Source organism: Bos indicus, chromosome 12 (assembly GCF_029378745.1).
Source record: "Bos indicus isolate NIAB-ARS_2022 breed Sahiwal x Tharparkar chromosome 12, NIAB-ARS_B.indTharparkar_mat_pri_1.0, whole genome shotgun sequence".
NCBI classification, from domain to species: domain Eukaryota; kingdom Metazoa; phylum Chordata; class Mammalia; order Artiodactyla; family Bovidae; genus Bos; species Bos indicus.
Genome location: NC_091771.1, coordinates 65660854 through 65688296, shown reverse-complemented (window position 1 = coordinate 65688296; position 27443 = coordinate 65660854). Strand labels below are relative to the sequence as shown.

The following is a 27443-nucleotide window of genomic DNA, read 5'->3' as shown; positions in this document are numbered from 1 at the left end:
TCAGAGTTAAACTATTTCCATAAATAATTGCTAACCTAATGAATTGCACATTAATGATTAGTACAAAGACTTGGAGGAAAAAGGAAAAAAAAAGAATCAAAAGGGAAATTAGTTAAAATTTCAAAGAGGAGAAAAGGCATCATCCTATAAAATTAAAATACTGGGAAGGGCAGTAATGAATGTTTTAATGGATGGGAATCCAAAATATGCTATTAAATTTTATTCAGCTACTGTTAGTATCTTGTTCCCATTCTATCCAACTATTTTTTGAAGACTTTTTCTTTTTCAGAGAAGTTTTAGGTTCACAGCAAAATTACGAGGAAGAGACAGAGATTTCCCATATACCTGCTGCCCTGCTCATGCATAGCCTCCTCCATTGACAACATCCCCCACCAGAGTACCACATTGATACAACTGATGTACCTACATTGATGTATCATAATCATTCAAAATTCATATTCTATCTTAGGGTTCAATATTGTATTGTATATCCTACAGATTTGGATAAGTGTATATTCCCACGTACCCATCATTAGAGTGTCAAACAGAGTAGTTTCACTGCCCTGAAAATCCTCTGGGATCTACCTATTCATCTCCCCCCTGCCTCTACTCCTACCACCCAAGGATCTTTTTCCTATTTCCACAGTTTTTCCTTTTCCAGAATATCACATAATTAGAATCATACAGTAAATTGCCTTTTCAGCTTGGCTTCTTTCACTTAGTAATAAGCATTTAAAGTTTTCCATGTGTTTTTATGGCTTGATAGCTCATTTCTTTTTAGTAGCAAATAATATTCTATTGCCTGGATGTACCACAGTTTATTTATCTATTCACCTACTGAAGGCAATCTTCATTGCTTCCAAGTTCTGGCAGTTACAAACGAAGCTGCTATAAACATCCTTGTGCAAGTTTTCATCACCTATAGGAAAATTCTAAGGAGGGTGATATGCTCAATCTTACGGTAAGCGTATGTTTTGTAAGAACTCATCAAACTATCTCCCAAAGTGGCTGTACCATTTTTTTGTATTTCCACCAGCAATAAATGACAGCTACTGTTGCTCCACACCACATCCTCGCCAGTGTTTGGTGTTATCAGTGTTCTGGATTTGGACATTCTAATAGGTGTGTATCTCATTGTTCTAATTTGCATTTTTCTGATGATATATGATGTAGAGCATCACTTCAAATGCTTATTTGCCATCTGTACATCTTCTTTGGTGAAGCATCTGTTAAGACCTTTGGTTAGTTTTTAATTGGGCTATTTTCTCCTTGTTGCGTTTTAAGAGTTCTTTGTGTATCAATAACAGTTCTTCATCAGACTTATCATATTTTATTCCAGTTTGTAGCTTGACTTATTCTCTTCACATTGACTTTTACAGAGCATTAATTTTTCAATTTTAATGAAGTCTGGCTGAGCAATTACTTATTTCATGGATCATGTCATTGGTGGTGTATCTAAAAATTCATCACCATACCCAAGGTTTTCTTCTGTTACCCTCTAGAAGTTTTGCAGTTTTGTATTTCACATTTGGTGTATGATCCATTTTGAGTTAATGCTTGTGAAAGGTGTAAGGTCTATATTGGGGTTCACTTTTTTGCATATGATGTCCAGTTGATCCAGTACCATTTGCTGAAAAGACTATCTTTGTTCCACTATATTGTTTTTGATTCTTTTCCAAAAACCAGCTGACCATGTGAATCTGTTTCAGCAATCCCCATTCTGTTCCACTGATCTCTTTGTCTATTCTTTCACTGATACTATAGTCTCGATTACTACAGCTTTATAGTAAGTCTTAAAGTCAGATAGTGTTCATTCTCTAATCTTGTTTTCCTCTTTCATTATTGTATGGGCTATTCTGGGTCTTTAGACCCCCTGTAAACATTAGAATCAGTTTGCACTCACAACTATTTTGTATCACTCATATTTAAGTTCAGAATTTAAAAACCTTAAAAAGTGTACACAGTACAAAGAAATGATTTACAGAGTCTAAAAGTAATTAAACAAATGATGATATATAAAAACACATCCTTGAGAGAAAAAAATAACAAAATGCAGGCTGCTTTGAGGTATAATATTGTTTCTCACTGAATTGTAAAATATGATGGTGCAAAATACGAAGACCTCAAAAAAAGATCAGTGAAAAAATCAGAAGCCACAGAAAGGTACTTAAGAGAAAACATTAGCATTTTATCTAACAGTGTCTTAATTCATCACACAAGTCAAAACAAGAAAACAAAAAACTACAGAAAAATTGCAATTTTGTTTCATTATTCTGAACATAACTAGCACAGGACAAAACATATTGATATTTATAGCTTTTTGTGTCTAATGTGATCAAATTACATCATTTTATAGATAAAAATGAAAGCTTTAGAGTACAAATAATATTATTCTGGCAACCTATCTATTTAAATTCCTTTAAAATAGGAACTGGAGATGTTTTTGAAATAAAGGAGATGAATATTTCATCCATTAGTTATAATAATGCTTATAGTCATGATAAAATGGTTACAAATAACACAAAAATGTCAACAAACAACATTTTTGTTTTAAAATTTCAATGTTCTTGAGAAAAAATATTATTTTTATAGTTAATATACCAGAAAAGACTACTAAATTTATGAATATACAAGAGACGACAGAATAATTTAATTAAATAAACTTTTATGCTTACAAATGGTGGGTGAAAGAAACCCAAATAAACTTGCTCAATTCTTGTTGCTGTGACATATGCACACAGATACAACTATATAGCAATGGATATATTTTCCGAAGAGAAAATATAGGAAACAATATTACACTTGTTCACTCTTCCAGTTAGATTTATAAATTGTTATTAAACAAGAGGGGAAATCAAATGTTATTAAAGGGATTTACAATGATCTGAATATTTACTTTCCCATAAATTTCATATGTTGAAATCTAATCTTGAATATGATAGTGTCTGGAGATGAGACTTTTGAGGGGTGATTAGGTCATGAGGGCAGAGCCCTCAATAGGATAAGTGACCTTATAAGAGAAGCCCCAGAGAGATCTCTCACCATTTCTACCAAGTGAGGACATAGTAAGAAGACAAAAGCCATCCCTCATTAAACAGTCTACCAATTGCTTATTCTTGAACTTTCCAGCCACAAGTACTATGAGAAATAAATTTCTGTTTATAAATTACCTGGTCGACAGTATTTTGTTTTTGCAGCCCAAATGGACTAAGACAGGAATAGTTCAAAGGCTTTATTAATCACAAATACTGCTAGAAATCAGTCTTTATAATAGAAAAGAAAAAGGTAAACAAAACATTCTTTACAAATATATTGGAAATATTACTTGATATTTTGTATTTATTTGATATTTGATATAAGAATAATTTGATCATTCAAATTTCATATCAAAAACTTTTCCTTTTCCTTTTCCGAGTACATCCATGACTCACAAGAATAAATAGCAGTTTGAAATATGAAGGATCAAACATATTTACAAAATATAATATATTGAACTTAGTGAGCTATAAATAAACCACATAAATTCAGTAGCATATTGCCTCACTTTTAAAAGTAAGCTTTTGATTTTCAACATAATTTATATGATTACTAAATTATCAGACCCCAAGGTAACACACTAATGGACTAAAGAATATTTAATATTTAATATAGTCTCTTCATAAAAGATACCCATAAATAGCCATAAATTAGCAAGGAAAAATATTAAAATTTCTAATATTCACTGAAGAAGTAATTTGGATTTCTTCATCTCTGAGTCTAATCATGAACTAGTGATATACATATATAAATTACTTAAAGTACCTAATAGAGTATTTCCAGTCATACAGCCACACAGGGACCTATGTAAAAGAGCTCACAAACTTGCATATATTTAAAATGAAAAAAACTGATTTTCAGAAAGAGCGACTAAAAATCCCATTCTTGTCCCTTTGACTTTGTTAGTCAGTACTAACTAGTAACTTTCTGCATGTTGGGGAAATTATAATGGAATTCTCAGCTATGCATTTATAGACCTCTCCTTTCATGTCCTTCTCACTACTTGAAATAGTGAGACTAAATCAAAGATAACTACAGTGGTCCAAACTAAAAGGGATGAAGGCCTGATTTAGAAAAGTGGAATGGAGGAGGCAAGATTAATTTACCATCTTGGGGATGTTCTCTTTGAGATGATTATGGCACATACGACAGCCTGTTTTCATACTGGCTTTGGAGTTGTATATAGTTGACCTGATCTCAAAATTCAGACTGTAAAGTCATTGGAACATTGATGAGTGTTAAAAGGCTAGAAGTAAATGAAACCATTGAGGGGTTGCTGCTGCTGCTGCTGCTAAGTCGCTTCAGTCGTGTCCGACTCTGTGCGACCCCATAGGTGGAAGCCCACCAGGCTCCCCCGTCCCTGGGATTCTCCAGGCAAGAACACTGGAGTGGGTTGCCATTTCCTTCTCCAATGCATGAAAGTGAAAAGTGAAAGTGAAGTCGCTCAGTCGTGTCTGACTCTTAGGGACCCCATGGACTGCAGCCTACCAGGCTCCTCCATCCATGGGATTTTCCAGGCAAGAGTACTGGAGTGAGGTGCCATTGCCTTCTCCGATTGAGGGATTGGGGAGTAAAAAAAGACAAGAATGAGAAAAGGTAAGGGGTGAAACCCTGGAAATACACAATACTTATAATTAAGAGGATAAATAAAAGTCAAAAAAAGAGGGCTTTTTTTTTTTAAGGAAGGAGGATTAGAAAAGTGTTAAACTAAGAGTGAAAAAGAAGTAAGGAGTTGTCAACAGTAGAAAGAGATAATGATAGAGATCAAATATTGCATAGATGTTAGTCACTGGAAAATGGGATCTTCCAATGGTCATGGGTGATCTCTGACAAAGCCATTTCAATAAAATGGGCAAAAAAGTCAGGTTGGTGAGTTGAAGAGGTAATGAGAAAAATTCCACAAGTTTGATTTATTAATATTAATACACTATTGAAAAAGTTGATAATATCCATACAATGAGTAGAAATTATTCTAATTTTGCTGGAAAGGTTGGGGGAGAAACAATGAAGAATCAATTTAAATGACTCTCAAATTAAACCTAAGTTAAAACTTATTTTGCAGGCTGAAAAGAAAGAGAAACTGGAATGAGAAAAACTGAAAACACATGAAACAAGGGATAAAGGACACTAGAAGGTGATAAAGGCAAAGAGGAAAAAGATTAAGAGTATAGGTCTAACATTTGACTTGTCAAGGAAGACAGGTCCTCATGTTTGGAGATGGGTGAATATTGATATTATAAATTGAAATGTGGGGTCAGAATTCTTAAAAGTTAGAATGTTCTCACCTACTTTTTTTTTTTTTTTTAAATATGAGAGTACAGTATATATCACCTGTGGAGAGAGAAGGAAAAATGGTTTTGGGTTTTATCTCTTCAATTGCTCACAATTTTTCCATTAAAAAAGGCATCATTATCTCCACTTACATATGTAACATGAGGCTCAGAGAAGTTTAGAAACCCTCCTAAGTCCACACAATCAATACTGGACAGTGTGATCCCAGGGACTTGATTTTAAATAGTATGTCCTTCAGAACAATCTGATATCCCTACTTGTGGCTAGAAAGTGAGGGAGTGAATCCTAAAGGTCATATTTAAACTTGAAGCTTAAGAATATTTGCCCTGGTTGTGTGCATGGATTTCTGATGTATGAACACTACTAGCCACTCTCTGGAAATGCAAGACAACTCTGGTTGAAAGGATTTTTCTCCAACTCCCAGTAAAAAGAACATCACACCAGTGCTTTCAGTATCTCCTGGTTGACTCACTCTTGCAAACACACTCAATTTGTGTAAAGTAGCATAGTAAATTTGTCCTGGTTTAAATTCAAAACCAGCACTGAAGCTGATTTGAAACTTCTCTTTATTATTTCTTACTGTGAGGTTCCATATTATGAGAACTGAACCAGAAATCTCATTACTTTAATAGCACTATAGCAGGGACAATACACAATGCAAAAGAAATTTTATCAACAATGATCTCCCCAAAATGTTGGACTTTACTAATAATACAAGCTTAAATCTTTAACAATACAACTACATTCAATGAAGCTGTCCTGAGTACACTGTGTTCCTTGATATGTGGGAGAACAAGAACACACAGTTCCTGCTTTCAGAAATGTATCAACTCATTAGAAAAAGAACATTCATATAAAAGCTAATAGTGAAAACAAAATGAAGACATTTCAAAAATGTGATGTAATGATTAAGACTAGAAACATCAGCGTACTATCATAGTCTGTAAAAAGTTTCATAAGAAAGCAAGCTAAGGAATAAGATACACAAAATACTTGTTGCATGATTATCTAAATGAAAAAAGAAAGAAGCAAGAGATGTAGATTTCAAGGTTAAGTGAAAAAGACTGTTCCTTTTAGTAGACAAAATGTTCTACTATTAAGTAAAAATGCATTTTGTACAACGATGCCAACACACATATTCCTTACTTTTAATATTTTCTTTTACTATGCAAAAATACACACTTGAAAAATGCATGATTAGATCACTTAACAGATACTGAGGAACTCTACTGTCTACAAGAAGACATTTAAAAAAATTATCATCAGTTTAGTTGCATATTTATGCAATATAGTTAAAGACCCTGAAGCAAGATCTATCTATAAATAACAGATTAAATGGCAATGCACTCCAGTATTCTCACCTGGAGAATCCCATGGACAGAGGAACCTGGCAGGCTATAGTCCATGGGATGGCAAGAGTCAGACAGGACTTAGTGACTAAACCACCAACCACCACCATTCAAATAGTACTAGAATAGGCTAAAATGAAAATTAAATAATATTTAATAAATAGATAAAGCTTAACAAAATTAAATAAAATTTAATAGTAAATAAGTTTTTTTTGTTATCAGCACATAAATATACCATTCTAAAAACTCATGGAAGACAAGAAGTTTAAGTGAGCTGTTCAGTAAAACAGTGGGTTACTGTAGCAGCTTGAAAATCAAATTTCTTACACAAATTCTACTAAAAAATATTAGAAATTCTTGTGGCCATTCCGTAATTTTAGCATGTCAATAAGAAAGACATTAATTTTGACTTTTATTCATATGAAGGTTCTTTTTTCCTACATATTTTAAATATACCTAGCCCGTTCCCCTAAATTTATTTAACTTATATCTAAATTAATTTCTATTTTCCTTTGTAAGGTTACTTATCTACCAAATGTTTCCATTTTAAAACCTGAAACTAATCAAAACCCATATTGTCTAAATAAAGCTGGCTCTATTGTGAATAGGAAATAATCTGACTATCATGTTTAAAGGAGAGACATAATTAATTTAAGCCTGAAGGAGAGCCAATACAAAGACAATCTGGATAACACTGAGAAGTTCATTTTTTAAAGAATATAAATTCTTACTTTGTTTTTTCCAAAATTCCCCTCAGGTTTTCATGTTTTAATATATTAATATGACAAAGTATGACACCACCCTTATGGCAGAAAGTGAAGAAGAACTATAGAGACTCTTGATGAAAGTGAAAGAAGAGAGTGAAAAAGTTGGCTTAAAGCTCAACATTCAGAAAACTAAGATCATGACATCCGATCCCATCACTTCATGGCAAATAGATGGGGAAACAGTGGCTGACTTTATTTTTCTGGGCTCCAAAATCACTGCAGATGATTGCAGCCATGAAATTAGAAGACGCTTACTCCTTAGAAGGAAAGTTATGGCCCACCTAGACAACATATTCAAAAGCAGAGACATTATTTTGTCAACAAAAGTCTGTCTATTCAAGGCTATGGTTTTTCCAGTGGTCATGTATGGATGTGAGAGTTGACTATACAGAAAGCTGAGCATCAAAGAATTGATGCTTTTGAACTGTGGAGTTGGAGAAGACTCTTGAGAGTCCCTTGGACTGCAAGGAGATCCAACCAGTCCATCCTAAAGGAGATCAGTCCTGGGTGTTCATTGGAAGGACTGATGTTGACGCTGAAACTCCAATACTTTGGCTATCTGATGCTAAGAACTGACTCATTTGAAAAGACCCTGATGCTGGGAAAGATTGAGGGCCGGAAGAAAAGGGGACGACAGAGGATGAGATGGTTGGATTGCATCACCGACTCAATGGACATGAGTTTGGGTAGGCTCTGGGAGTTGGTGATGGACAGGAAGGCCTGGCTTGCTGCGGTTCATGGAGTCGCAACGAGTCAGACTCTTATTACCCTCCTTCTTCCCCAGACATAACTACTATTCTGAGTCAAACACAAACTACTATATATAAAATAAATAATTTATAAGCATGTAATGTATAACATGGGAATATAGTTAATATTTTATAGTAAGTTTGTTTGGAGTATAATCTATAAAGATATTGGATTAACTATGCTTCCCTGGTGGCTCACTGGTAAAGAATCCACTTGCAATGCAGGAAACACGGGTTCAGTCCTTGGGTTGGGAAGATCCCCTGGAGGAGGGCGTGGCAATCCACTCTAGTATTCTTGCCTAGGAAATTCCATAGACAGAGGAGCCTGGTAGCCTGCAGTCCATGGGGTCACTAAAAGTCGGACATGACTGAGCGACTTCACTTTCACTTTTCACTTTCATGCATTGGAGAAGGAAATAGCAACCCACTCCAGTGTTCTTGCCTGGAGAAGCCCAGGGATGGTGGAGCCTGGTGGGCTGCCGTCTATGGGGTCACACAGAGTCGGACACGACTGAAGTGACTTAGCAGCAGAAGCAGCAGCAGCAGCAAAGAGTCAGAAAAGACTTAGTGACTAAACAACACCACCACCTGGAACTAATATCATTGTTGTTGTTCAGTCATTCAGTCCTGTCCCACTCTTTGGGACCCCATGGACTGCAGCACGCCAGACTTCCCTGTCCTTCATCATCTCTCAGAGCTTGCTCAAACTCATGTCCATTGAGTCAGTGATGCCATCTAACCATCTCATCCTCTGTTGTCCCCTTCTCCTCCTGCCTTCAATCTTTCCCAGCATCAGGGTCTTTTCTAACGAACTGGCTTTTTGTATCAGGTGGCCAAAGTACTGGAGGTTCAGCTTCAACATCAGTTCTTCTAATGAATATTCAGGATTGATTTCCTTTAGGATGGGCTGGTTGAATCTCCTTGCAGTCCAAGGGACTCTCAAGAGTCTTCTCCAACACCACATCTAAAAACATCAATCTCACATCCATACATGATGACCAGAAAAATCATAGCTTTGACTAGATGGACCTTTATTGGCAAAGACCGTCTCGGCTTTTTAATATGCTGTCTAGGTTTGTCATAGTTTTTCTTTGAAAGAGCAAGTGTCTTTTTGTGGTTGCAGTCACAATCTGCAGTGATTTTGGAGCCCAAGAACGTAAAGTCTGTCACTGTTTCCATTGTTTCCACCTCTACTTGCCATTAAGTGATGGAACCAAATGCCATGATCTTAGTTTTTTGAATGTTGAGTTTCAAGCCAACTTTTTCACTCTCTTCTTTCACTTTCATCAAGAGGGTCTTTAGTTCTTCACTTTCTGCCATACAGGTGGTGTCATCTGTGTATTTGAAGTTATTGATATTTCTCCCTGAAATCTTGATTCCAGCTTGGGCTTCATCCAGCCTGACATTTTGCATGATATTCTCTGCATGTAAGTTAAATAAGCAGGGTGACAATATAAAGCCTTGACATACTCCTTTTCCGATCTGGAACAATACCACATCTAAAAACATCAATCTCACATTCATACCTGATGACCGGAAAAATCATAGCTTTGACTAGATGGACCTTTGTTGGCAAAGACTGTCTCAGCTTTTTAATATGCTGTCTAGGTTTGTCATAGTTTTTCTTTGAAAGAGCAAGTGTCTTTTCGTGGCTACAGTCTCCATCTGCAGTGATTCTGGAGCCCAGGAACGTAAAGTCTGTCACTCTATGTCTGTTGTTCTATGTCCAGTTCTAACTGTTGCTTCTTGATCTGTATACAGGTTTCACAGAAGGCAGGTAGGGTGGTCTGGTATTCCCATTTCTTTAAGAATTTCCCACAGTGTGTTGTGATCCATACAAAGACTTTAGCATAATCAGTGAAGCAGAAGTAGATGTTTTTCTGGAATTCTTTTGCTTTTTCTATTATCCAGTGGATTTTGGCAATTTGACCTCTGGTTCCTCTGACTTTTCTAAATCCAGCTTAAACTACTAGAAGTTCTCAGTTCACATACTGTTGAAGCCTGGCTTGAAGAATTTTGAGCATTACATCACAAGCATGTGAAATGAGTGCAATTTGCAGTAGTTTGAACATTCTTTGAACTCTTCTTCAAAAAAAGTCAATTATCTATTAGGAGCTTCAAAAAAGAACTACGTATATCCTATTAACATAAAGTTCAAGAACATATAAAACTTAACGATTAGTGATGTCAAGGGTCATTTCGTGTGCCTGTTGGCCATCTGCATGTCTTCATTGGAAAAATGTCTGTCTAGGCAACTTTTAATCAGGTTGCTCTTCTGTCCACCTTTAAACAGGTTGTTCCATTTTACTAATATTGAGTTGTATGAATTTGGTGTTTATTTTTAATATTAACTCATCAGACATATTGTTTGCAAATTATCTTCTCCCCTTCAGTAGGTTGCTTTCCCAATTTGTTGATGGTTTTCTTCACTCTGCTTTTAAGTTTGATTAGATCCCATATACCCAGTTCCTTTTTCTCAGCATTATGACTATAAGAGTCATCCATGTTAGTTTCAGTTCATTCATAGTCACTGCTGCATAATATTTCACTGAATGAGTAGACTACAAACTAGTCATTCATTTTAGTATTGATGGACATATGAGTAGTCTATTATTTTACTATTATAATAATGTTGTTATGAACATTTCTCTATAGCCTGCTGGTTTTCATGCATATGCATAAGTTGGGTATACACTCAGAAGTAGAATTGCTGGGTTAGAATATGCATGTGTACTATATTAGTAAACAGTTTCCAAAATGACTGTGCTCATTTTCTTTCTCTCTAGTAGTGCATGAGAGTTCACCATCTTTACCAGCGTTTAGTACTGTCAGTCTTTTATAACATTTGAGCCACTGTTTTACATTTCTCTGCTACTAACTGAGGTTGAATAACTTTCTTATTGGCCTTTTGGATATTCTGCTTTGTAAAGTGACTACTCAAGGTTTTTTTTTTTTTTTTTTTTTTTACAATTTTTAAATATATGTGTTACAAATATCTTCCAACTCTAATTTACCTTCCATTCTCTATGTCGTTTTCAGTTTTAATGTAGCCCACATTTTCAGTCTTCTCAAATAATATGGTTAATGATTTTTATGTCTTGCTTAAGAAATTTTTCCTTATTCCAATGAAAATTTTCACAGTATTTTTCCTTTAAGTCAACATTTCACACAAAATTGATATTTTTGTGTAAATGGTATTAGGGGTCACAGTTCATTTTTCCCCTTTGGATTGTCCAACTGAATCAGCAATATTTATCAATATTTCTTCTAATGAAATAATCTTAAATTTTCATATATTTGTGAATGTTTCTATACTTTGTGAACCCTATATTATGGACTGTTGTTGTTGTTCAGATGCTAAGTCATGCCCGACTCTTTGTGACCCCAGGGACTGCAGCACATCAAGCTTGCAAACTTTATTAGAAAGTCTTGATTTCAGAAAGCATAAGCCATCTCACCTCCTCCTTCAAGAGTACTAATGTTACATATAAAATTTTAAATCAGCATTTCAGTTTCTACCAGAAAAAAAAAACTAACACAATTTTTATTCATATTGCTTTGAGCTTATAAATCAGTCTTTTCTCAATAGTATTTCTATCATTTGGAGCTGTTTTGTCAGTCATAAGTATCCGATATTGTTGGTTCTACTGTGAATGGAATCTATTTTGAATTTTGTTTTATTTTTACTTCATTTTTAATTTATATTGCTGGTAAGTTTTAGTTTACTGTTAGTACATTGAAACGGTGTTTTAATCTTGACCTATGTCCATGACTTCAGTAAACTTCACTTAATAATTTTACTACTTCAAGTATGTAAATAATTATGGAATTTTTTAAAATCAAAATATTGATGAAATTAACATCTTTGTTCCTTTCCAATGATATACTCTTTGTTTCTTTTGCTTGCCTTATTATACTAATACATCCAATAGCATTTTTGGATGTATCAGTGGGTATCACTGTTGCCTTTCCAATATAAGAGACAGCATTATCTGCTTCCCAGGTGGTGCTAATGGTAAGAACCTGCCTGCCAATGCAGGAGACAGAAGAGATGTGGGTTCGATCCCTGGGTCGGTAAGATACCCTGGAGGAGGGTATGGCAACCCACTCCAGTATTCTTGCCTGGAGAAACCCATGAACAGAGGAGCCTTACATGCTACAGTCCATGGGGTCATGCAGAGTCAGACACGACTGAAGCAACTTACCACATGATATTTGATATAGAACATATTTTCTAGCTACCTTTATCAAATTCACTTCTATTTGTAGGTGCTATGCACATACCAAGATAATCCTATGATTTTCTGGCATAGAGAGGGAGAGAAGGAATAATAAATGCGGAGTTCCTTGCATAGGGATGCATTCAACAACAGTAGAAAGATGTAACAGTAGCTCATCAAAGAGAAAGTCCACAGGAACATGGAACTTTTCTTCAAGGGAACTTTTTTCCAAAGTGGCCAAGGTATTCCTGAGCCTGTGGGGTGGAGGAGTGGTGGAAAGACAATTTATAATTTAATAGTTCTCTCTTCTAGGGTAGTATATCCTTTTTAGTTGGCTGTGCTCAGATTCATTGGCACTGTTTCAACAAAAATACGGAGAAAATAAACCCTACCTCTCAAGTTTTATTTCCCAAGGATTTAACTACTTCCACAACCTTCAAGCGACAGCTAATTGGCTAAAGTGAAACCCACATCACCCAGCCCTTCAGTCGGTTTACATCAGGAGAATCCATCTAGTGCCGAGAGATAGGAAGACCCAACAATCTTCTCAAACTATTTTAGGGAAAACATAAGCCTGTGCAGTAGAGACTGTTGGGAAGTGTAGTGCAAAATAGCCATAAAAGGAGAAAGTCCTTGGGAAAATGGCCAAGGGCCAGAAGTACTCGGCTTTGCACTACGGACAGAAAGACATCTCCTGCCTTTGGTTATGCTTGGCGCCAAGAGTTAATAATAAATAGGGATGTTACTTGTGAGAGCGGGTTGTGGGAGAAACCCATGACTCATTTAGAGCGCGCTGTCCTTGAAATGTTTCTACTGATTATGTGTTAACTCCGTATGCGCTCTGCTGGCCACATACTTTAAGCTCTTTGTTACTGCTTCTATAAAAAAGCTTGACTGCAGAAATAAACTTGTCAGTCCTTGCAAGAGACTGTCCAAGTGTCCTTCTTTCAGGTTCGTCGCTTCCAAGTCCCGGGGAGAAAAATCCCCAACAAGTGGCGCCCGAACAGGGACTTGAGAGAAAGACTGAACAAAGTGATGAGCCCCTGCAGAAAGAGGTAAGCAGGATGGGACAACATAGCAGTAAAATTCCTTTCATTTCTATAATGCATCATTTTTTGAAACAAAACGGTGTTAATGTTTCAAAAGATCAGTTGAATGACTGCTATCATATACTAGTGGAACATAATCCATGGTTCCCAGAGGAGGGGACGCTTGATCTTAATGTATGGAAAAGGGTTAAAAATAATATTTTGCGAGCATATCGGCAAGGGTTACATGGTCACTCATACGGGCTATCACAGAACAAATTGAAGGGCATAATATTGATTTGGAAGTAAAAACTATTCGATCTTTACATGAATATGAGCTTAAGGAACAAAATATGCAAGGTGCTTTGAAATATAAGAATGTTATGCTCAATCAGACACAATCCTTAGAAAAACAACTTAGAGACATATATATATACAGGATATGTTGAAACTGAAGCCATTTAGAACGGAAGTCATTTCATTCAACGGACAGCCCAAATCTGAGGTTTTTCCTTCTGCTCTGCCTGTAACAGCAATTGCTAACTTTGCTCATACTAATCATTTCACTCCTCCTCGGGAGATGCCTGCTTGCACTTTCACTTTCCCAATGCAATTTAATCAACCTGTCCAAGACCAAAATACTTGGGCTAATCTAGATTTTGGCATGTTGTCTAGCTTTAAGAAAGCATGTACTCTGTATGGACCTACTTCTCCTTACTGTATAGAATTTCTCAGAGGAAGGGCTGACCTTTGGATGCCATATGATTTTTTCCAAGTAGCAAAGATGGTTTTAAATTCTCAACAATTACTGCAGTGGCAAATGTGGGTTAATGATGAGGCCCGACAGCTGATGATTGACCAGAAATCTCATGGTAACCCTGCCAATTTAACCTATGATATACTGACTGGAACAAGAGCCATGGCCGATATGATTGTGCAATTAGCTAATATTACCCCTCAGATGTTACATTTCATTAAAGAAACTGCCTGCAGGGCATAAGCAAAGGTTGATAGCACTAACTCTGATGGTTCATTTGTTAAGATTATTCAAGGACATGAAGAGGAATATTCTCAATTGATAGGAAAATTAAAGGATGCAATTGAGAAATCTATTAAGGATGTGACTTTACAAAATATTATTTTAAAACAACTTGCTTTGAAAATGCTAATGAGGAATGTCGATCTGTGCTCAGACCTATTCGAGAGACTGGCTCTCTTATGAAATATTTGAAAGCATATAGGGACATCAGGTCTATGTCCCATAGAGCAAAATTGGCAGCATTGGAAACCTTTAATGTACAAAAGGCTGCTAATACCAAATGTTTTAACTGTGGGAAGCCCGGCCATATGAAAAAACAATGTCACATGCCAACACAGGCCGGAAAAAATAATATTACTTCTAATAAGAAGAGACCCCCAGGAGTATGTCCAAGATATAAAAGGGGGTTTCATTGGCTGAATGAATGTAATTCTAAATTTGATAAGGATAGAAACACTTTGAACCCCCATGCACAGCAAAAACAACAGGGAAACTGATAAAGGAGCCATCCTCCAGGCCCTGATCAGATTGTAGCTTATCTTAAACCATATATTACTAATATCCCTATCAATTTATGGGGACAGGATTTTCTTGAACAAATGAAAGCCACCATTTCTTTAAATGAACCTTTTTAATGGGGGCCATTGAGTTAACACCGCTGCCCCTCGATTGGGAATCTGATACCCCAGTATGGACACCTCAATGGCCCCTAACTAAAAAAAAAATTGGCAGCTCTTACGCAATTAGTTAATGAACAATTACAAAAAGCTCATATAGAACCTTCATTTTCCCCATGGAATTCCCTTGTTTTTGTAATAAAAAAGAAGTCAGGAAAATGGTGAATGTTGATAGATTTAAGAAATGTTAATAATACCATGTCACCTATGGGGCCCTTACAACCCGGATTGCCCTCCCCTTCTATGGTACCAAAAGGATGGTCTGTAGTTATTGACTTACAAGACTGCTTTTTTACTATACCATTGCACCCTAAAGATAGAAAACGTTTTGCCTTTTCAGTTCCTTCTATAAATCACATGGCTCCTGTTAAAAGATTCCAATGGAAGGTGCTACCTCAGGGAATGATGAACTCCCCTACCATTTGCCAATAACTCATATCTGTTTTATTACAACCCATTAGAGACAAGTATCCTACTGCGTTTATAATTCATTATATGGATGATATACTTCTCTCTATGGAATCTGAACTCTGTTTACAAGAGTTATATAATGAAGTTACTATTACTCTTCAAAATTATGGCCTGCTTGTAGCACCAGATAAAATTCAATGGAAAGCACCCTTTAATTATTTAGGACATGTTATGGAAGAATCTAAAATCAAACCTCAAAAAACTCAAATTTCTGTGCAATCTCTACGCACGCTGAATGATTTTCAAAAATTGCTAGGAGATATTAATTGGCTATGGCCATCTGTTGGCATCCCCACCTATGCCTTACAAAATCTATTTAAAATTTTAGAGGGATCCCCCGACCCTAATAGCCCTAGGCAGCTAACAAAAGAGGCCAAAGAAGAACTGGCCTTAGTGGAGAAACGCATTCAACAATCTTTTTCAACTTGGCTAGATTATGATCAACCAGTTTCTTTATATATATTCCCTACTGAACATTCGCCCACTGCAATTATAGCTCAGCATAGCCCAATAGAATGGGTATGTTTACACACTAAACAGTCTAAAAAAATTGTATCATATATTGAGAAAATAGGGCACTTAATTGTGTCAGGAAGAAGCCATGTACAAACTTTGACTGGATTTGATCCATATGCAATACATGTTCCCTTGACAAAACAGGAATTGCAAATTGCCTTACAGTATAACCTGACCATGCAAATGGCATTAAGTGATTTTCAGAATTTATCTCATTTCATCTGCCGAAAGGAAAATTGTGGGACTTTCTACAATGTACTAAATTCATTGTAACTAATATCATTGCATCCCAGCCTATTATCAATGCACCCACCTATTTCATTGATGGCAACAAGAAAGGCATAGCAGGGATAGTCAGCCCTGATATCAAAGAGAAATTACCCACTACCTATTCTTCAGTACAAAGAGTTGAACTGTATGCTTTATATGCTCTTTTGTCGCTTCAACCATTATCCTTCAACGTATATACTGATTCCAAATACCTTGCTCCCCTTTTTCCTGGTTTTGTTACCACCTATTTATACAACCTAGATGAAGAATTATATACTCTCTTTTCACAGACTCAAGCTTTAATTCGCTCACGTACAGAGCCTTTCTTTATTGCACATATACGTGCTCATTCAGGTTTACCTGGCCCTCTGGCCGCAGGAAATGATGCTGTTGATAGGCTCACAGCTCCCATTTTTACATCTGCCAGTGACGAACATGCTAATCTTCATACCAATGCTAACAGACTGCACTCTAAATACCATATTCCTCTCACTGAAACATGACATATTATTAAAACCTGTAATGTTTGTGCCCCTCTGCACTTATGAACTACGATTTCAGGAGTTAATCCCCGGGGGCAACAACCTAATTCCCTTTAGCAATCTGATTTCACTCACTGCTCCTTAAGAAAGTTTTCTTTGCTTTTTGTCTCACTTGATACATTTTCAGGCTTTATCTGGGCAGTACCTGTCTCTTCAGAATCCAACAAACACACCATTTCCACACTCTTACTCACCTTCCCCGTTATGGGGATTTCTTCTGTCTTGAAAACAGACAATGGACCTGCATTCACCTCGCATTCGTTTCATTCATTTTTATCAGAATGGAACATAACACACATTACAGGAATACCCTATAATCCTCAGGGTCAAGCCATTATTGAAAGAGCCCATCGCATCCTGAAACTCATTTATTAAAACAGAAAGGGGGAATATGGAAGAGGAGATACACTTCTTATCCCATGAACTCTCAATTACTATTATATTTAACTAAACTTAACAAAAAATAATTCTGACACTCGTGCAGATAGACATTTTACAGAAGACAAAAACGGCAAGATAGAAATCAATACACCAATATGGTATAAGCAATTTAATCAGTGACTGCCAGGAATCTTACAATTCCTAGGCAAGGGTTATGGTCTTGTCATTGCAGATGGAGAGGAAATCTTCACCATGTCCACTACCAAGAAGGACCCCAAGACCAGACTCCCTCGGGAAGTGATGAAGTTGACGCAAAGGGTCTCATCAATGACCCTGGAGGAGCCAATGAGGAAACGCCATCATCTGAATCCTTACCCGACATGGGCTCAAGTGAAAAAACATGACTCGTCAGGCTGAGCAGACACTGAAGAGCAAGAGCAACATCATAACTGCTCCTGGTTTAACAGATCAAGCATTGGAGGCTTTCATAAATCTAAGACAAGTTTCTGGACTGATAAGGACATATTGCTGAATTGTTATAACGGGGGCTTATCACCCCCACGACCCAGGATTGTCGTCCCCATTGTGGCGCCAGAGCAATGGCACATTTGGAAAATTCCAGCAGCCTTAGAGCACTTCGCTAGTGTTTATGGGACTGTGGGTGTGTTTCATCCTTCTAATTATACCTTCCTATACAATAGTACTGGCTATATTCAATCATGTGTTCACCTTCCGTACTTGTTTATTGTAGGGCATTTTGATATTGACTTATCAACCAAGATTGTTAATTGTACTGCATGTGCATTGTATACCTGCCTTAATCACACCATTTCATATCACAATGCTAGCATTGCACTAGTTAAACAAAGATCTGAGTTATGGCTTCCCATAAACTTAATTGAGCCTTGGAGTGATTCTATATTTCTTTCTGTATTGTTGAAAACTAGGCTTAGGCGATCTAAGCGCATCATTGGGTGGATTATTGCAGGCATCTTAAGCCTTATCTCCATTGTGACTGTAAGAACTTTGGTATGGCTTTACATAATTCTATACAAAATCATGATTTTATCCCTGCTTGACACAAAGACTCTCATGATCTGTGGACTCGACAAGCTCAAATAGATCAGCAATTACAAACACGAATTAATGAGTTACAAACTGTGGTTATCTACTTAGGAGATCAAATGCAGCAACTGGCTTTCCGAACACCTATATGCTGTCACTGGAATTTTACTTCTTTTTGTCTGACTAACATGCCCTATAATAGCACTGAATATCCTTGGAATAAGGTTAAGGCGCATTTGCAGGATCTCACAAGTAACTCAAGTTTAGGCATCAATTTGTTGAAACAACAAGTTGCTAATTTTCAAGTTAGGGTACCTAGAGAATTGTATAGCACTCAATTCTATGATACTTTAACCAAAACCCTATCGTCTCTAGACCCTAGAGCTTGGCTTTCAGGAAGCAATATTTTTATATATGTATTAATCACCCTGCTCTTTTTGTCCTTGATTATGGGATACAGAAGTCTCTACTCAAGACTCCGTGCCTCCCACAATGCAGTCCAACTAGCAGCTGCTGTGCTTAATTTAAAAACAAAAGGAGGATATGTTGGAAAGCGTAGTACAAAATAGCCGTAAAAGGAGAAAGTCCTTGGGAAAATGGCGAAGAGCCAGAAGTACTCGGCTTTGCACTACAGACAGAAAGACATCTCCTGCCTTTGGTTATGCTCGGCTCCAAGAGTTAATAATAAATAGGGATGTTACTTGTGAGAGCGGGTTGTGGGAGAAGCCCACTGGTCATTTAGAGCGCACTGTCCTTGAAATGTTTCTACTGATTATGTGTTAACTCCGTATGCGCTCTGCTGGCCGCATACTTTAAGCTCTTTGTTCCTGCTTCTATAAAAAAGCTTGACTGCAGAAATAAACTTGTCAGTCCTTGCAAGAGACTGTCCAAGTGTCCTTTCAGGTTCGTCGCTTCCAAGTCCCAGGGAGAAAATCCCCAACAGAGACCCCATACCAAAATGAATCAGGAATGGGGAGCGAATGGAATAGAGAATCTATGCAAAAATTCAAATACAAGAAAAGGAGGAAAATCTATAAAGTCTGTCTTTTCACATGCAAAAGAAAAAAAATCAAATGGATTAGAGGCTAAAACTGTATGCAATCAACTGTGAAGCTGCAAAATGATATTAAGAATTACATGTGTTACATACTTGTCATCTGTAACAGCAGTGAGTGGATAGCCAGGCTGTCAGCCACCCTGTCCAGTAGGGCAGTCATAGGTGGTTCCTTACACAATAGCATCAGCTGCAGGTCCAAGTCCCCCCTGAAGAGCAGGCCCTTTGCCAAGAGGCCAACACATATCACTCCCCTCAGGGTTCTAGTCATGTGCTTTGTTTTCTGCTCCCTGGCCACTTCTTTTGTCTCCATCCTTCTTAGGAACATCCACGTTCTCAGAATCAGCATGATTGCCACTGCCTTCCTTCTGCTCAGCGATCCAGTGGGACATGACTTTGAGAGTCCACTCCCTGTGGGACGCCATGTTCTGGAGTGCCTCCGAGTCCTCTTGTGTTGGATAAATGGAAGGATGCTCTGCCATTATATGGTGATCATTGTTCATAAAAATTCCCACTGGACACATTTTTTTGAGGCAACTCAATGACTGCTGCTGTAGTCAATTCTATAGGAACAGAGTGCATTCTGACAATTCCGGTGGTGACTCTTGTGGCTATAGTTCCTACTCTTCTGGCTACAGTTCTTACTACCAAGCTGACAACTACAACTCACCATCACCCCCAAAACACACCAGAAAGAAACAGCTGTCTGGGAGTGAGTAGAAGCCCTCCCCACAGCTCAGGCCACCAGTCCTACCAAGGCCAGCACAGTCCTGCGACCAGAGCCATCGTAGCAACTATGGTCCCTCAGGCCAGTCAGACAGGTTGCCATTAAGGAGGAGGCAGCTACTTCCCTATTCAGCCTCCTACAGTTCCTGGAGGTGCAGATGAGACCACAGCTACAGCTAGAAGAGCAAATCCAACCACAGTGAGAGTGGAGGCCAGAGCGGAGGAACAGCTATGGCTCAGGCAGGCCATCCTACAATCTAGGGTCACAGGGGCTACATGGAGCACACCAAAGCAAACAAGGAGGCTACTCAGCACAGTGGAACTATAACTCTCAGGTCCAGCCAGAAAGCCAGCTGCCCTCCCAGCTCCTAATGGCCATGATGAAGAAAACTGCACAAAGGCAGATCACAGCGTGAGCTCCCAACACAAATAAAGCCCTCTGAGGTACAGATCTGTACCTTCTGTGTCTCCCCACCACCCCCTGTAGCAGTGGTCCCAGATGTGACCCAAGGCATGAGGGGCCTTTTTCTCCCTGGCTCCACTGAGATAGACGCTAGCTATAACAGTCCTACTCAGCCAGTTGATCCCACACCCTATTGGGCTTCTCCTCCCCACCAAATGAGCAACTGTCAATCAGCAACCAGTTAACAGTCCTGCTCTGTCATTTGTTGGTACCACTGAAAGCCCCTTCCTCCTCCCAATTGAATACAAAAGGACCCTGAATCCTGACAGAGAAGAGATGGTTCTCAGAGAAGCTAGTCTGCCATCTCCTCAATCTGCTAGCCTTCCAATTAAAGTCATCATTCCTTGCTCCAACAACTCGTCTCCCAGTTTATTGACCTGTCATGCAGTGAGCAGGAAGACATTGGGCCCGGTAACACACTAACCACATAAGAGTCAGTTTCATGCATCACAGTTAACATAAAACTGTTACCAAAAACTCAAGTCAGTTTTGATGTTCAGTGAGGCCAAATAACACCAAAACATGAGAGTGTGGAGCAGAGAAAGGTTTACTATAGGTCCCTGCAAGGAGACGGGTGGCTTCTGCCTTAAAAACCTCCAACTCCCCAAACATTCTCACAAAGCCCTTTTGTACAAAGGAAAGGTGAGGGAGAGGTGGGGTGAGTCTTGCAAACTTCATGATGTCAGAGCCTGTGTTCTTGAGGACAGGTAAGAATCTCCTATAAATCTCTACCAAAAGAATGTCATTCTCTGTCCTGACAAGAAAGGGCCAGGTGCCAAGGCACAAGTCTCATCCTCTGAGGTCCCAGTTCTGACTCGGAAGAGGTGTGGCTTCTTTGAGCTGGTGGCTCCCTCAAAGCCAAATCCCCAGACCCTGACGGGCTGTCACCACTGAGGGAGGCAGGCATCCAGGAACCAGCTGGCTCTCAGGCTCCTCAGGACACCCAAGTGGGGACAGACCCCCACAGACCCCGTCCCACTGCAGACGGCTGCAGCCTTTAGGTCGCAGAGGCGGAGAAGAGAAATAGGTTCACCACCGCCTCAAGGGCTGGGTCCCGCCAGTGCATGGCCTTGGTGAGGGCTCTGGAGCCCTGCAGGACACAGCCCACAGCCTGTTCCCTGCGTCTCCCAGCTCACCTGCCAGTCGGAGGCCAGATGAGCTGGAGAGCCCCATAAAAATGTCTGAACCCACTTCTTACCTCACTCTCCACCTGATGGCCACCAGCGATGACTGACCACCACTCTGGGGACCGTTGGGTGAGATGGGTCGGCTAACGGTTGCTCACTGACAGTTGCACGCTTGGGGGAGGGGCCAACTGCAGCGCCAACCAATGGCTAAACAGGATCTCTAACGGCGGCTTGATGACAGCTGCTAGCTTCGGGGTGGGGCCCACTGTGACTCCCACCAATGGTTAAGCAGGACCTCTAATGGCTACTCTAACCCTGGTAACCATTGCTTGGTAATGAGTTGCTACATAATGGTGCCCTGCAAAGGCCACATGCTAAGGGCTGCATACTGCCTCTATTACAAACCAGTGTCTCCAAATCCCTTCACCCTACCCAATCCAAGTTGCCACGTTGTGAGGTGCAGCTGGTCTCTCTATCCTGACCCATCCTGAGACCCATATTTAGCCATGTTTGGGACTTCGTGTCTTCAATGGTTTGTCAGTACAACACTGAATAGAGTTTTTTGAGTTCTTGCAGTTAAGCATCTCTGTGTCTATGTACAACTGGTGTCTGTGTTAACTCAGTTTGTCTTTAAATAGTTACAAAAGGGATACATCATCTGTTAATGCTTTTGTGAAGTGGGCTAAAGAGTTTTCTGTATTTTAATGCTTTAGTGTTTCAGTTTTAGAAGCAAAGATTTTATTTAAAAAACCAGTGGGAAAGAGTGGGGCTTTCCAGGAGGCACTAGTGGTAAAGAACCCACCTGCCAATTCTGGAGACTTAAGAGACACGGGTTTGATCCCTGGATTGGGAAGATCCCCTGGAGCAGGGCACAACAACCCACTCCAGTATCCTTGCCTGAAGAATCCCCATGGGCAGAGGAGCCTGACAGGCTACAGTCCATAGGGTCACAAAGAGTTGGACATGACTGAAGGGACTTAGCACCCACACATGGCAAAGAGTGGTGGTGGGGGACAATATATGTCTGGATTATTCAGGCAGTACATCTGAACTGAGCTGAAGGTAGGCAAATAAAAACAAAACTGAAAAAAAAAGTTACACGTAAATTCAAACCATCTAGAACTTTGTCTTAGTTGGTGCCTTGCAGTTGAGTGTGTCCAGTGAGATGCACTGACAGGAAATTTCTGCTTCCTTTCTCTTCTGTGCTATTCTGACTGGACTATGTACCTTTAGGACCACAGTTTCAGACAGAAGGGGCCCCCTCGCCTACTCTACATCTCAGCAGGATCTACTAACACCTATAGGCGTGATGTCTTTCAGATGTTGCTAACCCAAGCGCCTTCACAACCCCTGTGGTTCCTTTAATTAGCAGCCACCTTTGTGAACTGAGAAGTATACTCAAAAAGCCCAACTCTCCATGTTGTTACCTGCTGGGAACCTGACTGATACATGAGCATTTTCCTTCCCACTTTGCTTATTTTAATATAGCTTTAATTCATTACAGTTCTTTCACTTTTCCCTATTTATTCTTAGCCTCTGGCTTTGCCTACATTAGTTTTGACTGTCAAAAGTCAGGGCATTCCTACTTAGCTCATCATTGATATTTTTATATTATTGGTTTTATACTGTAAATTACTTGATTGTTGCCATTTAAATAATCTTACTTAATTGCTGCAGTTTTGTTATTCCTTTTATTCTCTTAGGATTCTGTTTTGACACTGAAAGTAATGTGGCAACTAGAAAGTAGGAAAATCATAATGGATATAAAACAAAAAAAGTTTTTTAAATGAATAGACACGTATAAGCATGCTCTTAAAGAAAATAGCCCCATTACTCAAAATATTACTAATGGAAAAAGTCACTGCTTTCTCATTTTGTAGCCACCAAAATTGGCTCAAACATTTTCTACTTCATCAAAACTAGGGGGAAAAAAAATCTTCTAAAGGAATGACAGCAGTGGCCACAGGACTGGAAAAGGTCAGTTTTCATTCCAATCCAAAAGAAAGGCAATGCCAAAGAATGTTCAAACTACTGCACAATTGCACTCATCTCACATGCTAGTAAAGTAATGCTCAAAATTCTCAAGCCAGGCTCCAGCAGAACGTGAACCGTGAAATTCCAGATGTTCAAGCTGGTTTTAGAAAAGGCAGAGGAACCAGAGATCAAATTGCCAACATCCTCTGGATCATCGAAAAAACAAGAGAGTTCCAGAAAAACATCTATTTCTGCTTTACTGACTATGCCAGAGCCTTTGCCTGTGTGGATCGCAATAAACTGTGGAAAATTCTTCAAGAGATGGGAATAGCAGACCACCTGACCTGCCTCTTGAGAAACCTATATGCAGGTCAGGAAGCAACAGTTAGAACTGGACATGAACAACAGACTGGTTCCAAACAGAAAAAGGAGTACATCAAGGCTGTATATTGTCACCCTGCTTATTTAACTTATATGCAGAGTACATCATGAGAAACACTGGGCTGGAAGAAGCACAAGCTGGAATCAAGATCACCAGGAGAAATATCAATAACCTGAGATATGCAGATGACACCATCCTTATGGCAAAAAGTGAAGAACTAAAGAGCCTACTGATGAAGGTGAAAGAGAAGAGTGAAAAAGTTGGCTTAATGCTCAACATTCAGAAAACTAAGATCATGGCATCTGGCTGGTCCCATCACTTCATGACAAATAGATGGAGAAACAGTGGAAACAGTGTCAGACTTTATTTTGGGGGGCTCCAAAATAACTGCAGATGGTGACTGCAGCCATGAAATTAAAAGATGCTTACTCCTTGGGAGGAAAGTTATGACCCACTTAGACAGCATATTAAAAAGCAGAGACATTACTTTGCCAACAAAGGTCCATCTAGTCAAGGCTATGATTTTTCCAGTAGTCATGTATGGATGTGAGAGTTGGACTATAAAGAAAGCTGAGTGCTGAAGAATTGATGCTTTTGAACTGTGGTGTTGGAGAAGACTCTGAAGAGTCCCTTGGACTGCAAGGAGATCCAATCAGTCCATCCTAAAGGAGATCAGTCCTGGGTGTTCATTGGAAGGACTGATGTTGAAGCTGAAACTCCAATACTTTGGCCACCTGATGAGAAGAACTGACTCATTTGAAAAGACCCTAATGCTGGGAAAGATTGAGGGCAGGAGGAGAAGGGGACGACAGAGGATGAGATGTTTGGATGGCATCACCAGCTCAATGGACATGAGTTTGGGTAAACTCCGGGAGTTGGAGATGTACAGGGAGGCCTGGCGTGCTGTGGTTCATGGGGTCACAAAGAGTCAGACATGATGGAGCGACTGAACTGAACTGAACTGAACTCAAAGGAATGACTAATAATTAACATATAGAGGGTAATAAAAAGCCTGTAGGTTGTTACATTAAGCATCATATAGATGGTCAATAGAACTTTTCTGCCAATGGATATAATTTTAACATGGACATAAAATGCTGTTTTCTTCTTAGGAAAAAAGATATATGCTACCTAAAGGGTAAGTATTTCTTTGTAAAGGTTTGTTAGTTTCAACATCCCTATTTTCCAGTTGCAACAGCTCTTCTAAAAATGCATTTTCAATGTATCCTATCTTTAAATGGACAAGACTTTTCAAAGTGTCAATTAGCAATAATGTTCAAAGTCTTGGAACAAACACAATCTGATTTATGTAGGGTTTATATTTCATTTATTTCAATGAGTATAGTTAGAAATGTAACTATATTATACTATAATTTGAGTCTTTCTTACCAGAAAGGAAGATAATAAAACAGATTTTTTTTAATTTTGGTATTTAAATACTTACCAACAAATTCTATGTAGTAAAATGGTTGGAGAAAGAAGGATTATAGGGTTTGAGATGGGTAGAATTAGTATGTCATAGAAGTAAAACTTCAGAAGTGGTGGTCGAAAACTGTTTCAATAATTACATATGTCAGATTTTGCAGTACATATTACTTCTGTTCCTCAGTCCTCTTTCCCTTCTGTATGGACTTGAGACCTCTATCTTTCTCAAACCAAGCTGTCAGCAAAGTTCTTTCAAGAGCTCTCTAACAAAACAGATTCGTGGCCTCGTGCCCAGAGTTTTGATTCCAGTAGTCTGGAATGATGTCTAGCAATCTGTACTTTTAAACTGCACCCAGGAAACCTAAGGTCCAGCTAGATTTGGTGGTCACTGTCATAACTAGCCAGCTGTGTATTAGAAGACAGCCAGAGTCCAGATCCTAATTTATCCTAATTTTGATATTAGGCCAGTTTCTTAACCTTCATGATTCAGATAATGTACTTAAGTTGGGGGGAAACCCTTTTATTCTCAGGGCAGTTGAGAAGAAAAATAACATCACTGGTTGATACATGATAGGCACGCCCATATGACATCCTTCCTCTTACTAATGCATCTCTATGGCTTTCTAATATTTTAGGTATGATTTCTGAGAGACAAACTATCTTCTGACAGCATATTTTTTCCTGGTTGAACAGACTTTTAATATCAATACTTGAGTTATAGGCCCTATTGCTGACCCTGATGGTATCAAGTTCCAGGAAACCATCTATGTCCTCTCTCTGTCTGTTAATATGTCACCTGATTCTGACGCTTACTACTGCCTGAGGTAGCTGCTACTGGCTACTTCTACCTGTTAAAATTACAAAGTATATTAAAGTTAAATACCATCTTATTTTACAGCTTGGAAGCTACAGCCCAGACAGTTTAAATGACATATCTAAAGTACACAGTGCATAATAGACTGGAAACCAAATATCTCTTTTTCCCCTATTGCATTCTTGAGCTACATAGTGTCAAATGAGTCCCAGAAAACAAAATGATTCTGACTATATTTGAAATGTAAACAGAATTTTGAAATTTATTTTTCTTAGATTATGGTTATCAATTTAAAATTTCTAAGCTTAAAAAAAGAGGAGAGTATTTATCTTTGAAGATAGTGTCATTTTTCTTGAAATTTTTGAGACAATTTTGATCAGTTTCCTTCCTTTATCTGTTTTCTAGAGATGACACCACGTGGCAGGATATAGTGACAAAGCAGAGAAAGATATGGATATAAACAGACACACACATAAGTGATAAGATTTTTGAGGAAAAACAAGTTGCTATTTTTATTGGAACACTTGCTTTGTCATTAGGGACCATTTTAACTTCATCTCACCACATTTATCTATTCAGAAGATTATCTGTAGCCAAGTCTTACTTACATCTTAACTAGTGTTCACAGATATAAATTGATTTTAATATGTCTGTAGAATATGTAATTAGGAAATTAGTCTGACACTGCTACTAGAAAGAATTATCAATATATAATTTTACATATTCAAGTATGAGAGTAAAGAGGATTGAAAGCACAGCTACATTTTAAGCTCTTAAAAGGCATTTCATATGGTGATGACTCAAATACGGTTTTGAATTAAAATTCTAAATAGCTCTTATTCACTTTATTACTTTTTAGCACACATGCATGATATCAGAAATTAACCTAAAAACATTTTCTTAACTATAGTCATCTTCCCTGAATTGTCCTAATAACTAGATAAGAAATTATCTGTATTGTGGCATGTTGCTCGTATATACATGTGCAATATAAAACACTTTAGATTAAACAACATTCAGGGACTTCCCCTGTGGTCCAGTGGTTAAGAGCCCACCTGCCAGTTTGAGGGGAAAAG

At 38.3% G+C, this 27443-nt stretch overlaps 1 protein-coding gene and 1 long non-coding RNA gene across 10 annotated transcripts in view; one reads left to right on the top strand and one right to left on the bottom strand.

The window, feature by feature from the left end:
- The window catches only part of GPC5 (glypican 5), a 1588740-nt gene that overhangs the window by 1406081 nt on the left and 155216 nt on the right, over window positions 1-27443 (bottom strand). The window contains exon 1 of one of the 9 annotated variants that reach the window (XM_070799877.1): window positions 21844-23958. The exons of the other annotated variants lie outside the window; for them this stretch is intronic. The gene's annotated coding sequence lies outside the window, so the exon portion shown is untranslated. Of the gene's footprint in view, window positions 1-21843; window positions 23959-27443 lie in introns of those variants that run through there. 9 annotated transcript variants of the gene reach the window in all.
- Window positions 13023-19281, top strand: LOC109566900 (uncharacterized). Its single transcript, XR_002181939.2, has 2 exons — window positions 13023-13468; window positions 17570-19281. It is a non-coding gene; the product is annotated as an uncharacterized lncRNA (long non-coding RNA).